Genomic DNA, 16,147 nt, shown 5'->3' with positions numbered 1-16,147 from the left:
ACAGCCAGGTGGGTAAGCACTGCAAGAAAATATGTCTTTACGCTGCGGCTGGCTAAAGACGCTGAAGTTGGTATCTAATTTGTAGGTTTTATTCAAGAATCTGGACATTTGATCATTTCTGACATGCAGTGTAAAATACTTACACAGGTTAAACCATAACTGGATCATTCTACAATTGTCACAGTGGGATTTTGGGGTGGACCGAAGCGCAGACAAGAGCTCGGGCGCAGCATTTCAAGCAGTTTTAACTTTATTCAAAAAAGGAAACAAAAACACTGCAGATGTAAACCAGAGTCAGAAATCCAAACTTACAAAGTTTCTGCAGGAACATGCGGAACTCAAAGCATGGACGAGGGCAACGAACGAAGGTGAGAGACGAGAGGAACCAGCAAAGGGCAATGAAACAAAACCAACTAATATACAGAGGAGAACAAAGGCAGGTAATCAAAGGAACTAAGAACAGGTGAGACAAGGAGGCAGAGGGAGCAGGTGAACCTAATAAAACTAAAGCATGAGGAAAGGGACTAAAGACAAGACAGTAAGCAGACCTAAATGAAACTATAAACCAAGATAAAAAATAAAGCATAAGAATCAAGGAAAAAAAATGAACTGAAGGAAACTGAGAAACTGGAGGGAACACAAGAATCTGAGAACTTAGTAAAACAGAAACCATAAAGAAACCCCGATTACAAAAGTAAACAAACTCAAACCAACACTGATAGAATAAAACTAAGAATGAAGCAGAGGAAACGAGGACTAGAATTAAAGTAAACAATAACTAAAGCTAACCTATAGAGGAGAGGCTGGAGAACAAAGATGAACTAGGGGGAACAAAGGGAACTTAAACCAAGTAATAACTAAAAGGGGAAAACAAATGACGAGAGGAGTAACAAAAAAGAAACTAATAAATAAGAGTGCCAGAGAACTCTGATAAATGATAATAATCATAATAAGGAAACCCTTCTAAGAAAACAGGAAAGCGACGCCAAGGGAACTAGGAGCGAGGAGGACACACTGGGGGGCAGAAGATAACTAAAGCAGAAAACCACAACAAACATGAATACAAAACACAAATAAGAAACATCTAGCTAAAAAGGTGAACAAAAACACAAAACCAAAAGCAAAGACCAAAATGTCGCACCACGACAACAATGAACAGTGAGTATTTAAAGCACAGTTAGAGATTCATGTAAACTTGATTTGTGAAAACCCAAAATGACATTTTTGTAGAATGTTTGGGCTTTAGGGTCACTTTAGATTGAGATTATGGTGCAAAAAGCTATTTATAGATGGGTCAACAGTGGCCTGGCGTGGCAGTGGGATGTTTCCGTTTAGTTTTTTTTCAGTGCCTTGAAAATAAAACTTTGTTTCATTTTGCCACATTACAAGCACAAACGTTCACGTATTATACCGTGACGTTATGAGACAAACCAAAACAAAGCAGTTCATAATTATAATAATTATATATTCGAAATAAGAAAGTAAAGATCTGGAAAGTGTGGCATGTATTTTTATTCAGTCACCTGAGTCAGTTCTCTGTAGAACTGAGTTTTGCTGCAATTACAGCTGCTAGCCTTTTGGGGTGTGTCTCCACCAGCAGATCCAAGCACTGAAATCTTTGCTCAGTGTTTAACAGCTCGACCTCAGTCAGACTGGATGGACACCATCTGTGAACATCAGTTCTCAAGTCTTGCCGCAAATTCTCAGTTAGGTTTGGACTTTGATTGAATTTTGTCTTTTGATTCAGGTGTGATGAAGCAGAGAGGCATCTAAAATTTGCAGGGCAGCACATCTCAAGGACAGGAGTTGGAGACCTAAACCTTTCCATGTTAGCCCTGGCTGTATGTTTGGGGTTGTTGTGGTCCTGCTAGAAGGTGAACCTCCACCCCAGCCTCAAGTCTTTTGCAGCCTCTAACAGGTTTCATTCCAGCATATAAATCCATTTTCAACCAACTCTGACCAGCATTCCTGTAGCTGCTGAAGAAAAGCATCCCTACACCATGATGCTGTCACCACCATGACCCACCTCTGAGATGGTGTGTTCAGGCAGTGTTAGTTTCCACCAAACACAGCATTTTGCATGCAGGCTAAAAAGTAACAATTTGATCTTATCTGACCAGAGCATCTTCTTGGCTCTCAGGGTTGTGAAGTTTGCTGACCCCTGGTTTAGATTAGCTAATTAGTGAAAAAAAACTTGCATTTTGCAAAGAATGGAGAAATTATCCATCTCTAGATGTATAATTAGTCTATCTAATCTAATCTAGCAAAGCTGGTAGAGACATGTCCAAAAGACCTGCAGGTAGAACCGCAATGAAAGGTGGTTCTACATATCCAAACAATATCCAGAAAATATTCATCCTGAGGCAGGTTTAGGATAATAGATAACCTATAAATATATTTTAGAATTAAATACTGTGCTGTTTGTTTAGATCTGACATTTCTGACTGTGTTTCCAGACCATAAACGCATCATTAGTCCATATTTTGACGTTAGCGTCATAATATTACAATCGGGTAATTATCAGAAACATGAAAATGATAAATCGACCATAATGGATTTGATATAACAAATTATGGACATCTGAACAAGCGTGTTTTCCTTTTTTAACATTACACTACTACTTCTGTTAAACTATTGCATTCAGAATAATTTTCTAGTTGTTGAAAGCATCCTAAGCTTGGCAATAACCGTAATTATAAATACTCCCACGCAAACGTTTAAAGGACGCTATCCAACTTGTTTGTGTTGCTGAAACTTCTGTTCAACAGTCTTTTGGTAGCATTTGCAATTCTCAGACTTTGCAGCAGAATCACAATTACTTATATATTAATCAGACTTATATATAGCTTTCAAAGCAACTCGAAGTGCAGAAGAAAACATATAAACAAAACATAAATAAATGGTTAATTTAAATACAAGTTTTTTTAATAGATGAGTTTTGAACTTGACCTTAAAACTGCATGCATTGTGAGTGCCATCCTCCTTTTTTTGTTCATCAATATTAATCAGCCACCTTTCTAATGAAATCCACATCCCTCATAATATTACCCTTCCCACATGATGCAGGAAAAAAAAGAAATGATTTCACAAAAATGTATCCCAATGCCCAGGAAGCAATAGGAGGAAAGCTCTTAACTATATTTTTACGCTCCTTGAATCATGAGCTTTCATGCAGTCACTGAATCGTTCAACTGGGTTTTAAAATGCAGGGGCAGAATTTATTCTTCTTGCTGATGAGTGTTGCAGGTTTAATGCACTTTCTGTTGAAAGCTTTCCTGGGTTTAGACGGTGCAGAACAACCAGGATGAGCACTGTGATTGCTAAGTACGAATCTAACAGCTGCAGCCTGGCTGCAAGCCCATCCATATACTCCACTAATTGGGCCGGAGAAGTCGGTGCATTGCAACAAAGCAGTGCAACAGCAGCACTTAAGAGTAAACAGGTGCAATTTTTAAATTAAACACTGAGATAAGTCTACCTGACTTAGAGCTTTCACAAATAACTGCTTCGGATGAGTGCAGGACAAGGGCATCTTTCTAATTAGAAGAGTAATTATAAGTGTTTATTAGGCGTTAAAGGTCAATGGCAAGGTCGTTCTGCACATGAAGGTGCTAAACCTGAATATGAAGCAGACAAACAGCGAGTCCAGTAACGGAATAATAAAAATGAAAAGGAACAGGATTATCAAAATCTATTTTTTGTATTTGATTTACCATTTTGCAAAAAGGAAACAAAGTTGAAAATTTAAACATGATAAAAATGCAAAGATCAGAAAGTGATCGTGATATCCTGTGCAAGAAAACAAAGAAAATGAGATGAAGATATTGTTAGGACTTCAGATGTAAAAAAGAACGTTATCTTTAGCTCCACTAAATAGAATCATGTCTTTAATTTACAATCAAAAGTACAAAATAGACAAAAAATTCTCAAAAAAGGAAACTTTTTTTCATCTGTTTTGTTATCAGAACTAAAAAAATTACCAGAACTGAATATCTGTCCAAAGTTTTCTCAAAAAGTTCTGTAATTATTAACTTAGGTGCAGGTGTAATGTATTTATTCTGGTATTTATCACTACCTGATTAGTTTATTTCCATCGTGGATATAACATGTTAGGAACTGTTCTTAAAAAATATCATTGTACTGGTTGATTAGCTATAAATAATTTGACATTTGAAATTTAATATCATTTTATCTTAATTTTCTCCTGAGTTGTATAAGTTAAAACGATCTCCCAGCTGTGCCATTTAATCTTCCAGCATGGTGGCCTGATGTTGGGACCAGTGGGTACAGGATGACATCCTGGCTCACATCCAGGGTGTCACCTTGTAGTTGGGCGGCATGAGCTGTAGGAAAATATGCTAATGACAATGAAGTCTGGTTCTGATTTGCAGCTTCCAGTTCAAAGCTAAACTAGAGGGCTATCTAAACTTCTTTTGATCATCAGATTAAAGAAGCTCTAAAACATAGTTTTAATATGTTAGTATCTGAAGCATTTTTGTAATACACAGTATGCTTTACTTTTTAAAGTTGATCACATGATCCAGGAACTTTTAGTCAGTAAGCCGTGACTTCCTATTAACTTGGGGTAAAAAGACGGCGTAGTACAGGGACCTAATTGTTTACAGTAGTCTTCAAAATGGGAAAGACAAGACAGTTCAAGTAAGGTTCAAGTATGTTGATGTTCATAAGTCAGAAATGAGCTACAAGAAATGAGCTACTCACCTAAACTTGGCTTTGCCTACAGTCAGAGTAATAATGAAAAGGTTTGAAACAACCGGATCTGTGATACAAGAAGTTAGACCGAGTTTGTCATGTCACCACAGACAGAGATCAGGATGATAAGAAAGTCAGAAATAAATCTTCAAGGCTGTTTGAGAACTGCAACAAAGAGTTGCTTTCTGGGGTCACCAAGTCTCCATAATAACATTTGAATGCCCAAAACTAGGTTTAAAGTAACCCGTTTCTTCTGACTGGTAGTAATATTCACCTTTGGAGTGGCCTGACTTGAATCTGAGAATCCATGGAAGGAGTTAAGATTAGGGTGATGGCAGGGAGGTCTTCCATCCTAAATTGTTAAAACACCCGTGGGAACATGCAAAAGGCTGTGCACTCAGAAGTTATGAGTTGGAATGATATAATTACAAGAACAGATTGAAATACCTTTTACATTGTTTTTATTATCTTTTGACAGATTACTGATTACAGTTTCCTATCAGAAACAAACTTCTTGGACGAATCAAAATAATTTTACATCTAAATTTAAGAGCATAAATAATTTGAGGCTTGCCTTTATATCCCAACCAGTCGGTTACTATTTGTAGCAGCCTTTACTATCCTAGCATCACGCAAAGGTGTGGAGTTTGCTAAACTCTGCTGGGACTTTAACTGGAACCACAAGCTTTGGTCAGATGAGAGTATGATTAAGCTTTTCAGTAACACTCCAGGTAAGTCTGTAGGGAAACAGAGGATGAATATTTGGAAAATCAGTTCATGCCCACAGTGAAGCACGGTGGATGATCTATTATGCTGTGGGGCCTGTTTCTTGTTTCCTGTCTAATGTGGGGCATCCAATGCATCTGCTGAACTTTACTCGCTTTTGTGACTCTCAGGAATCAACAGCACTAATGATGCCACAACTTCTACCTTTTGTTGCCATTCTGGCTGTGTCGGCTCCTTGCAGATCACATCCTTTAAAAACTCATCTCAAATATAAATCAAATATAAATCATTTTGTTAACCTTAACTGACCAAAAACAAGAAAAGTTTAGTCCAATTTATTGTCATAAAATAAAATGAGAAAGGTTATGCCTCTTTTTATACATTTGTAAATATCTGGTTCCATCTGAATTTAAGAACTGGGATGCTGAAGTATTATTCAGAATGCAAAACTATGATTTCATGCTGCAGAATTATGGCAAAAAGAAATATAACTAAATTCCTTCAACCGATCCGTGTTAGAAAGAAAGAAAATCAACTTTTGTGCAGAAGATCTTAAAATATAAATATTCAGGCAGGTTGATGCAACAGGGCAGAGGTGGAAATGCTTCTATGATGCGTCCGTCTGTCTCTGCAGCTACAGTTCCCCGACTGCACGCCAGAGTTTTATGTAGAAAGGCTTGTCTTTCTCAAAACAAACAAGGAGCATGTGCGTGCATGCGTGATAAGCGCCGTTCCCTTGGCCCCCATCCATTCAGGCCTCGCCCCAGCCTTCGCTATGAGTGACACTCTGACTAACACACACACAGATAAACTCTCACACTGACAAACACGATAAGGCTTTGCCCACAAAAACACTGACGCCGACTGACTGATGGACGTCTCCATGGAGACCCCGTCACAGAGACCGACACAATGTCTCCCGCAGCGGAGCGCCAAGCCAGCCGAATCAGAGAGGTGAGGAGGAGGAGAAAGAAGTGGAGATGAAGAGTGGGAACATGCAGCACAGCAGCGGACTGATTGCAGAAACATTCCAGCACGTGCACCGATGCAGTGATCATCTTCTCTGCCCTCTGATCCATGCCCCTCACACCTCAGTCTCACCCCATCTCTCACACCTCTCCACCACTCTGTCCTCCTCTCTTTCTCCCCCTTCTCTCCCTACACCTAAGGCGTGTTTATATCCATACCTCAAATCCTCTGCTGGTTTCTCCACCCTTCTTTCTCTGCGGGTTCTTCTCTCCACCCCTCTCTCCATTTCTCTCCCGCTCTCCCACGCTGTGCGAAATGGAAGCTCTTGCAGAGACCTGGGGTTGCCATGGTAACCTGCCATAGTAACCACTCACCATCTTGCGTCTCTCCATCACGTCAGCGGGGGCTCGGGGCGTCCGTGGCCCTGCTCTGCAGCTCCTAAAGCTGGGAGTCACAGCTTGCTAAACTGACAGAAAAGTCCCCCCACCCCCGCTCCCTACCGGACAGAATCTGCCGTTAGGCCTTGGAAAACTTTAAATGAGCACGTTTCTGATTGGACAAATGACTGAGTGATACCTGACAAAACAGTTCTTACATTGCCAGTTGCAGGTCGCCACAGGTAAGATTAAATTGGCTATAAATGTTCTTTTAACATTTTATTTAAAGTATTAATTTAGCACTCGCTTTAGGTCTGCATGACAACCAAGAGGGAATTTGAGCCTGAATGCCTCATCACTGCTACCACAAGAGAAATGAGCAAGCACAGACACTGATGTGCAGAAAGTCACTAACAGCATCTTCAAAGTATTGTGTTGGACCCCCTTTTGCCTTCATGGCACATTTTCAACCAGGCATTGGAAGCGTTCATCAGAGGTTTTGGTCCATATTTACATAATAGCATCACAGTTGCTGCAGATGCTTCAGCTACACATTCATGATGCAAATCCCCACATCCCAAAGGTTCTCCATCGGATTGAGATCTGGTGCCTAAGGTGGCCATTGGAGTGCCGTACAAACTTATTATCGCCTACAGCTACTCAATTTAAAACAATTATTTAAGCCTATGGTCCAGTTAGGAACCTACAAGAAGTTACAGCAAAACAATTACTTTAGAAAAAAAATTGAATACAGTCTAAGAAAACCATAAAATTCAAAAAAATACAGAGATATATTCTAGTCCAGAGATTTATTTTAGACAAAGAGAATTTTTATATTTATTTTCTGCCCTGACTATTAGGGGCTTCACACCTGTATGATCCACCTGCAGTCTGGATGACAAAAGAGTGAGTGGCTCCAGCTAGGAAAAAACTGCTGCTCCCCCTGTGAGGCCTTTGGGTCCATGGCAACACTCGTAGTCTCGAATACGAACCATGCCTCTTTTCATACGTTCCCAAAAGTCTACAGCAACGCCCAATTTTCTCAGATTTTTCTGAAACATTTGCAAGAGGGGTCAAAATCTGCTTAATAAAGTCCCTAAGTTGACAACAATGGTTTGACGTCCAAAAGTGACAGAGGCACACATGAATGTTGTTTGAGAGGATTATATGGCGCATTATCCTGCTGCTCAGGCAACATTTACATACATACCTGACCCTTATGGGTAAAAAATGGACGATCCCAGATGGAGTTGTCTATTGGTTACATAGTAGACCCATGGTATTGCCCTATGTATGTTTGATGCAGAATAACACCGGTGAAAAAGTGGGACCCATATGGGTTTTAATTGTGTTGCACAAATTGAACTGATTATCTTATCAACCTAGCAACTACTTTTACCATTTTACAATATACAAAGGATATCCGACTTGTTTTCCTGATATGGTTTGCATTTAGTGAGGGTTCAAGGGGTCCAGCTTCACGTGCTGGCTGGATTGAAGTAGCCAGCAGAAGATGGGTACAGTCTGGTCATAAAAAGATAGTCATGGTCAGCAACAATATTCAGGAAAGCTGTGGCATTTAAAGAGTGTTCAAATGGTACTAAGGGTACTAAGAGTGCAGAGAAAATATCCCCCAAACCATTATACCACCACCAGCCGCCTTAACCACTGATACAAGGCAGGATACAAGGCATGTTTTTTAACATCACATTCATTTTCCCAATCTGTTGTTTGATTTGGTGAGACTGTGAATTGCAGTCTTAGTACCAGTTCTTCTCCTTCCTGAACCTCTGCCATAAACAAGGCATTTTCACCCACACAACTGCAGCTCACTGAACATATTCTGTTTTTTTGACCATTCTCCACATACCTGAGAGATGATTATGAAAGAAAATCCCAGTAGATCAGCAGTTTCTGAAATACTCAGACCAGCACATAGAGCACCAACACCAAAGTCACTGAAATTGTCTTTCTTGGACATTCTGATGCTTGTGCTTGAACTTTAGAAAGCCGTCTTCACCACATCCAGATGCCTAAATGCATTGAGTTTTTGCCATGTGACTCACTGTTTGCGTTAATGAACAATTGAACAGGTGTACCTTATAAGGTGTCCACAGGGCATATGTTGTAGAGAGATTTGGGGTGTGGGAAACAAACCATGAAGGTGTGATAGGTTTGGTGGCACTGAGAGGAAGCAACCTCATTGTACTGTCAAATCTGAGATTTATCACGTTGACGGCATGGATCTACACTTACTCCCTCCGTGCCTCCCTTGAGGTCCCCCGGCACCACTGCTGGCATGTCTCTTCGCCTTCCTCTGGAGCCGCCATCTCGCTGTGACATCAGCGCTGCCCCCGAAAATACAATAACCTCCAAGCAGATACAAAAAGGACATTTGATTACATGTCATCTTGTGCGACAGGGCGCCTACGCTTCTCTCCAGGCATCGCATTGTGATCTCTTAGAGCGCTGTGGAAACCAAACCTGGCTCTGTCATGCTGAATCATACGCACTGGGAAAATAAAATTTAAATAAAAAAACAACGGCAGCAGGAGGGGAATAAAAAACCTGTTAAGCATCACACTTTGGTCATCAGGGTTATAATTTCATGTTTACCACGTTCATTCACATTTGTTTCATGCCATCTACATCATCAATATTTATACTGTCATCATCAGCAGCAGTATCAGTATGACTCTACTGTTGCGCCTCCAGCTAGCGGAGCCAGTCAGCGAGGCAGACCGAGGAAGGCCCCAGCCTGACTCTGCATTGCTGTAGTGAGCTCTTATGCCATCACTGACCTGAAACAAACTCCCTCAAGACTCTGAGCCTCCAGAGTGCCAGCAGTAGCTGCAAAGCAGGGTGGTCAAGCCTGATTGCCTCCATAACCTAATCACATTTGCTAATACACAGAGGAAAAATATCTCTTCTTCATACAAAGCTCAGTATCAGTATCTGCTCGCTGTTGGGGCAACTTATTTAAAACATCAGCGTGCAAATCTGTTCCTGGAAGTTTTACCCAACCTTTGCTGTGTATAATGTTTGACATTTCTCATAAGACAATGACAAACTCATGAGGAAGGAAGAGTCTCCTCAGTTCATTTTCCAGGCATGCCTCTCTTTTGGTCATGATGAGAATATATTCCTCAAGGGAAATCTCACCATTTCTAATTATGTCAGTTCAATGGATTATAGCATTCATTTTATGCAGTTAACCATTACCATTCCTCCTACTATTATTCAATAATTAATGCCCCGGCCAGCCATCATGATCCCCAGAGGGCCAACAGCCAGGCCTAGATGGGAGACTCAGTCAAACCGATCATGGCTAATTGTGCCCACCCAACCATCACAGGCAGCTTAGCATTTGTGCTGCAGCTGGGTCAGTGCACATGCACGCCGCTGCCCCCTGGTTACTGCCGATCAAAAAGTGAAAAATCATCCAAAAAAAGCATATAAATCAATGTCCAGGTTTGAGTTCTTGGGAATATATGGGACGCAAACTCAGGTTGTTTTTCAGTGACCCACTTATTCACTATGTAGCTCATTACATAGTTAGTAATGTGTAGTGGTGTTTTTTGTTTTTGCTTTTTTTTACCGTATCCTGTCCAGCAGAGTAGCGCTCAGAATTATTGTCTGAGTGCCAAGAAAAAGCCAAACAGATTTACTTTCACAAGTGGAGCATTATAGCTAACGCTCTAAAGCTCTGCGTGATATTTATAAAATAAACTTTATTAGAAACTGCTTTGGGATTATTTCTCCATTGTTATGGACACAGAGACAGAAACGAAAAGGAAACAAAATAAAAAACACGAAAGAGAGAGAGGTGGGACAACAGGAAAATGGGAGAGAAGGAAAAAAGAATGGAGGAGAGAAAGAAGGATGAAGAGAATACAAGATAACACCCTGCTTGCTTCTACATCTGCAAAAACATTCATATTAACAATTTGTTTACCAAAAAGTGCACAGTACTTATGAATGCAAGATGTATTGCGGCTCAATATAGAACATTTGTGTGTCTGTTAACACCTGAATCTAAATATCTCCATAAGTATTTTCTCCATAACAATATGCAATGGCGAGTGTGAGGAGCCACACACCGGCCCCCTTGGACCTGGGACAGATACAGAGGAGATCTGAGCCATAGAGATCCAAAGGACCCCCAGAGCACAGAAGCCCCAAGAGAAACATTGCCGTGACTACTGCAATCCCCCCAGAGAAGAGCAGGGGAGAGCCCCAGTGGAACCACCCAGCAGCCACAATGCAGAGGCCCCAGGGAGCAGCAACAATGAGCCCACAGGCCCCCCCAGCAGCCATCTACACCCAAGCAGATCCAGCCATTGACCCAGAAACCCGAGACCCCGCGACATATCACTCCCCAAGCAGAGGCCCGACAGAGCCCAGAGCTCACTCCTGGTGGCAAGCAGCCACCAGGATACATACTCTATACTCCCAGGTCCAGGTGCCGATACCCCATAGGGGCAAACAGCCCCCGGACCCAGGAGGTAGTCCCCTTCCCTCCGGGGATGGAGACAGGCAGACCACCCCAGCACCTGAACCTGGGCTAGGTTAGCTTGGGCTGGTGCCTAAACCCAATGACCCCCATCCTCATCCGGAGAGGGGGCCATGTACAAAACAAGGGACTACATGGTCCAAACCAGCCCGCCAACCAGAGCCGCCACAGGATGAAACAGTCCCAACCCCCCAATGAAGTCTGATCCTAACCCCACGAGCCCCCCACCCCCAATGAACCCCAATGTGAACTTCCCCACAGGGCCACCACTGAGCTGGACACAGGTATCGAACACATGCCCCCGAATCCAAACAGCATTAATCCCCTCCCCACAGCACCTGGGCACACCCCCACAGGTGAGCTCCATCTCCGAAAAGCCGATGAAGCCACACCCACTGTCACGATGTGGTTTTGGATCGGACCAAAGTGCAGACAAGAGCTCAGCAGGATCATCTTTGTAATTCAAAGATTTATTTACAAGGTCAAAAAACGTAGCAAAATCACTGCAGGTTTCCCAAGGCAAGGCGTGGCAAAAAAAAAACAAAGCATAATCATGAACGAGGTGTGACGAACACAAGGAACCAGCACTGAACAAAGACACAAAACCAACTTATATACTGTGAGATAACAAAGGCAGATAATCAACGGAACAGGGAACAGGTGTGACAAGGAGGCAGGGAAGCAGAAGGAACAGGTGAAAACAAATACAAAGGCTGAGGATGGGCAAAGTAACTTATAAACAATAAACAGAAGCACAGACCAAGCAAACCTATAGACAAAGGTAAATAATCAAATGGGGAATAAGAAAACTAGAATAATCATGGTTAAAGTAAACAGAGAAACTAGAGGGAACATAGGAACAACAATAACAACCTAAGAACAAACAAAGAACCCATAAAGAAAACCTGAATACAAAAGTAAACAAACCTAACCACACTGACTGAAATAACTGGAAAGGAAACAGAAAATAAACTAGTAAACAAGAAAAGTGCAAAGGAACAAATAATAAAACACAATTAAACACAAAGATACTAAAGAGAAATAAAACTAGAGAATCCAGGGAAGACCAAGAACTATAATAATTACAATAATAATAATAATAAACCATACCAAGTAATAAGAAAACAACCATAAAAGAACTTATGAAGAAAGCACTAAGAGGCGGAAGAGAGAAAAGAGAAAACATGATACAAAAACCGAAATAGAAACATCTAAGCAAAGAGGTAAACACAAAGCCACAGAGTCCAAAAATGTCACTCCATGACACCCACAGAGTGCAAGCTCCACACACAGCCCCGCTCCAAGCACCCCGCCGCCTCCTGTCCCCCACCACACAGCACACCGTGACGGCAAGGCAAGGGCCACGCGCAAAGATACCCCAGCCCCTGCCCCCAGGTGCAACAGGCCAGACACCACCGAGCACCGTGCTCCATTTTGCTCCATTTTATGCACTCCAGCAATAAAGGGACATGTTCACTCATAAATGTTGAACAGTACTGATTGATTTAAAAGATATAAACAAATAGAACTGTTGATTAACTGCCTATTACAGCCATTATCACCACAGTTTAAACTTGTGGCAGCCACCTGTGGAATTTGAGTTTAGAATTAGTGAGAAACCCTTTGACCTTACCAGATGGAAGTCTTTGGGCAAATGTTCCAGTTAATCTTTCCCAACATGGAGCTCAGAAACCCTATGGTCGTAATAAAGATAAAATGCAACACTACTACAGGGGGTTTCATCGTTACTTGCACCTGGACCTAGACGAATGTATATCACATGCCTGTTTAGGTGTACGCTTGGTTGCTCCAACGTACAAGGAAAAACGTTGGCTGTTTGGAAAGTCATGACATGGAAAACTAGTTAATGTTGGGGTTTGACATTTTTGGACTTTGGTTGTGGTTTTGTGTTTTGCTTACTTTCAGCTTGATGTTTCTATTTTGGGTTTTGTAGTTATGTTATTTATTTATTTCTGTTTTCTGATAGTTCTGCTCTGTCTCCTGCCTCCTAGTGTTTTCTAGTTATTTCTCCCTTCGCCCTTAGTTCCTTTGGTGTTGTTTTATAATTTATTACTTAGAATGGTTTTCTCTTTTATTATTATTATTATTGTTGTTGTTCTCTAGTTTAGTTCCTCTTGTTAATCTCTCTTTCTTCCAGTCCCTCCTGATAGGTTGGCTTTAGTTATTGTTTACGTTTGGTTTACATTTAAAAGAGAACAAAGAAGCACTGATCCAGGAGTACTTTCTTTGGGAAGGAAAAATAAATGTTAGTGGATGTAGCTCCTTTAGTCGTTTCATCTAGAAAGAAAGAACAGATAAACTTTGAGCCAGTTTTCAAGGATAGAGTCTGAAAGAGAGCACATATAATTAGTTACAGTAAAAGCTCAGTCAATTGCTATATCTAGGAGAGAAAAAGGGTTAAACAATAAAAGACAGGGCCATGTGGATCATCTGTAGAAGGTGAGCATTAAGTTGTTGCCAGCAGAAGCTTGGACAATGCCCCTCTCCAGAAAGGTGTCACATGTAGACACAGAGTTAGGCCAGGTGTAGCTTCTAGGAAGAGAAAAGAGAGAGAACATAAAGTTAAAAACTGAAATAACAGCAAATAATGCAAAATTGGAGAGTAGTGTGAGAATGTAGCGAAGAGGGTGAAAGTGGTCGTTATGTCCTCCAGCAGCCTAAGCCTATAGCAGCATAACTACACAGATAGTTTCAGTTCAGATTATTTAGTTAAACGGCGCTTATTTACAACAATGTCGTCTCAAGGAACCCCACAAAGGGTCCGGGTACGGTGGGGCTGCCGGGGAGACCAGACCAAACCACCAAGTCCCAGAGCCCAGCCACCCCACAACGGGCCACCTGTAGGGGCACTATGTTAAACAATAAACTAATAAAGTGTGTCCATCTAGAGCCCACTGATGGTCATTGTTATACTAAAAACCACAAGGATTGGGATACCTCTCTCTGTCAGATTGACCATAACCATTGGAAAAGAGAAGGGGCCATACAGGTATCAGAAATGGAGGGTGTGTTTGCACCTCAACCATAACTGAGCCGGTTTAGGCTAAACCTGACTCCCCCTTACTCCATCCAACAGGGAGGGAGGAAGGCGGAGGTAAAAAATAAGGAAGATAGCCTAAGCCACTCTAACTATAAACTTTATCAAAAAGGTAAGTTTTAAGCCTAACCTTAAAAGTAGACAGGGTGTCTGCCTCACGGACTAAAACTGGGAGCTGGTTCCACAGGAGAGGAGCCTGATAACTAAAGGATCTGCCTCCCATTCTACTTCTAGAGACTCTAGTAACCACCAGTAAACCTGCAGTCTGAGAACGAAGTGCTCTGTTAGGAATATACGGAACAATCAGATCTCTGATGTATGATGGAGCTAGATCATTAAGGGCTTTATATGTGAGGAGGATAATTTTAAATTCTATTCTGGATTTAACAGGGAGTCAATGAAGGTAAGCTAAAATATGAGAAATATTATCTCTTTTTAATTTTCATCAGAACTCTTGCTGCAGCATTTTGAATCAGCTGAAGGCTTTTAACTGCATTTTGTGGACATCCTGATAGTAAAGAATTACAATAGTCCAGCCTTGAAGTAACAAATGCATGGACTAGTTTTTCAGCGTCACTCCTGGATAGGATATTTCTAATTTTGGCAATGTTCCGTAGGTGAAAGAAGGAAATCCTAGAAACCTGTTTAATATGGGATTTAAATTACATGCCCTGGTCAAAAATAACACCAAGGTTTTTTACTTTATTATCGGAGGTCAATTTAATGCCATCCAGGTTAAGTGATTGACTAAGCAGTTTCTTTTTTAAAGACTCCGGTCCAACGTCTGTCTTGTCTGAATTTAGAAGCAGAAAATTTGAAGTCATCCAAGTTTTTATGTCTTCAAGACATGCTTGTAGTCTATCTAACTGGTTGAGGCCATAAGAATATCATTAGTGACTTTCAGCAGAGCTGTTTCAGCGTTATGATGAGCTCTGAAGCCTGACTGAAACTCTTCAAACAGGTCATTGCTGTGTAAATGCTCACACATTTGATTAGCAACTATTTTCTCAAGAATTTTAGATTAGAATGGAAGATTGGATATAGGTCTCTAATTTTTCAAGTCATCTCGATTAAGTAAAGGTTTAATTACAGCTACCTTAAAAGCCTGTGGTACATATCCATTTACTAAAGATAGATTAATCATATCTAAAATGGGGCTGGTAATCAGAGGGAACACTTCCTTAAATAATTTGGTTGGGATTGGGTCTAACATACAAGTTGAAGGTTTAGATGAAGCTAATATTTCTGATAACTCAGGAAGCTTCACAGGATCAAAACAGTCCAAACACAAATCAGGTTCTGCAGTTATTTCCAATGTTGTCTCGCTTGCTGAGGATGAAGTAATCATCTTCGGGAGTATGTCAAAAATTTTATTTTTAATACAATCAATTTTATTTAAGAAGAATCCCATAAAGTCATGACTGCTGAGAGCTAAGGGAATGGATGGCTCAACAGAGCTATGACTCTGTGTAAGTTTAGCAATTGTACTAAAGAGAAACCTAGGATTATTCTTGTTTTCTTCTATTAATAATGAGAAATAAGCTGTTCTGGCTTGGCGAAGTGTCTTTTTATACAACAGTAGGCTATTTTTCCAGATTAAGTAGGAATCCTCTAGGTGTGTAGAGCACCATTTTCTCTCAAATTTTCTAACATTGTGCTTTAAAGTACGCAGATCGAAATTAAACCAAGGAGCCTGCCTCTTCTGAATAATTACCTTCTTTTTCAAGGGGGCTGCATTGTCTAATGCACAACGTAATGATGAAGTAACACTATGAACAAGAGAATCAATTT

The 16,147-nt window shown here is 40.9% G+C and overlaps 1 protein-coding gene across 3 annotated transcripts in view; it reads right to left on the bottom strand.

Annotated features, from left to right (window-relative positions):
• The window catches only part of LOC124864880 (leucine-rich repeat-containing protein 4B-like), a 153,437-nt gene that overhangs the window by 125,741 nt on the left and 11,549 nt on the right, over window positions 1-16,147 (bottom strand). The window contains exon 1 of one of the 3 annotated variants that reach the window (XM_047359842.1): window positions 6,627-6,881. The exons of the other annotated variants lie outside the window; for them this stretch is intronic. The gene's annotated coding sequence lies outside the window, so the exon portion shown is untranslated. Of the gene's footprint in view, window positions 1-6,626; window positions 6,882-16,147 lie in introns of those variants that run through there. 3 annotated transcript variants of the gene reach the window in all.

This window comes from Girardinichthys multiradiatus, chromosome Y (genome assembly GCF_021462225.1).
Source record: "Girardinichthys multiradiatus isolate DD_20200921_A chromosome Y, DD_fGirMul_XY1, whole genome shotgun sequence".
In the NCBI taxonomy this organism is placed as follows: Eukaryota; Metazoa; Chordata; class Actinopteri; order Cyprinodontiformes; family Goodeidae; genus Girardinichthys; species Girardinichthys multiradiatus.
This window is presented reverse-complemented; position numbering and strand designations above follow the sequence as displayed.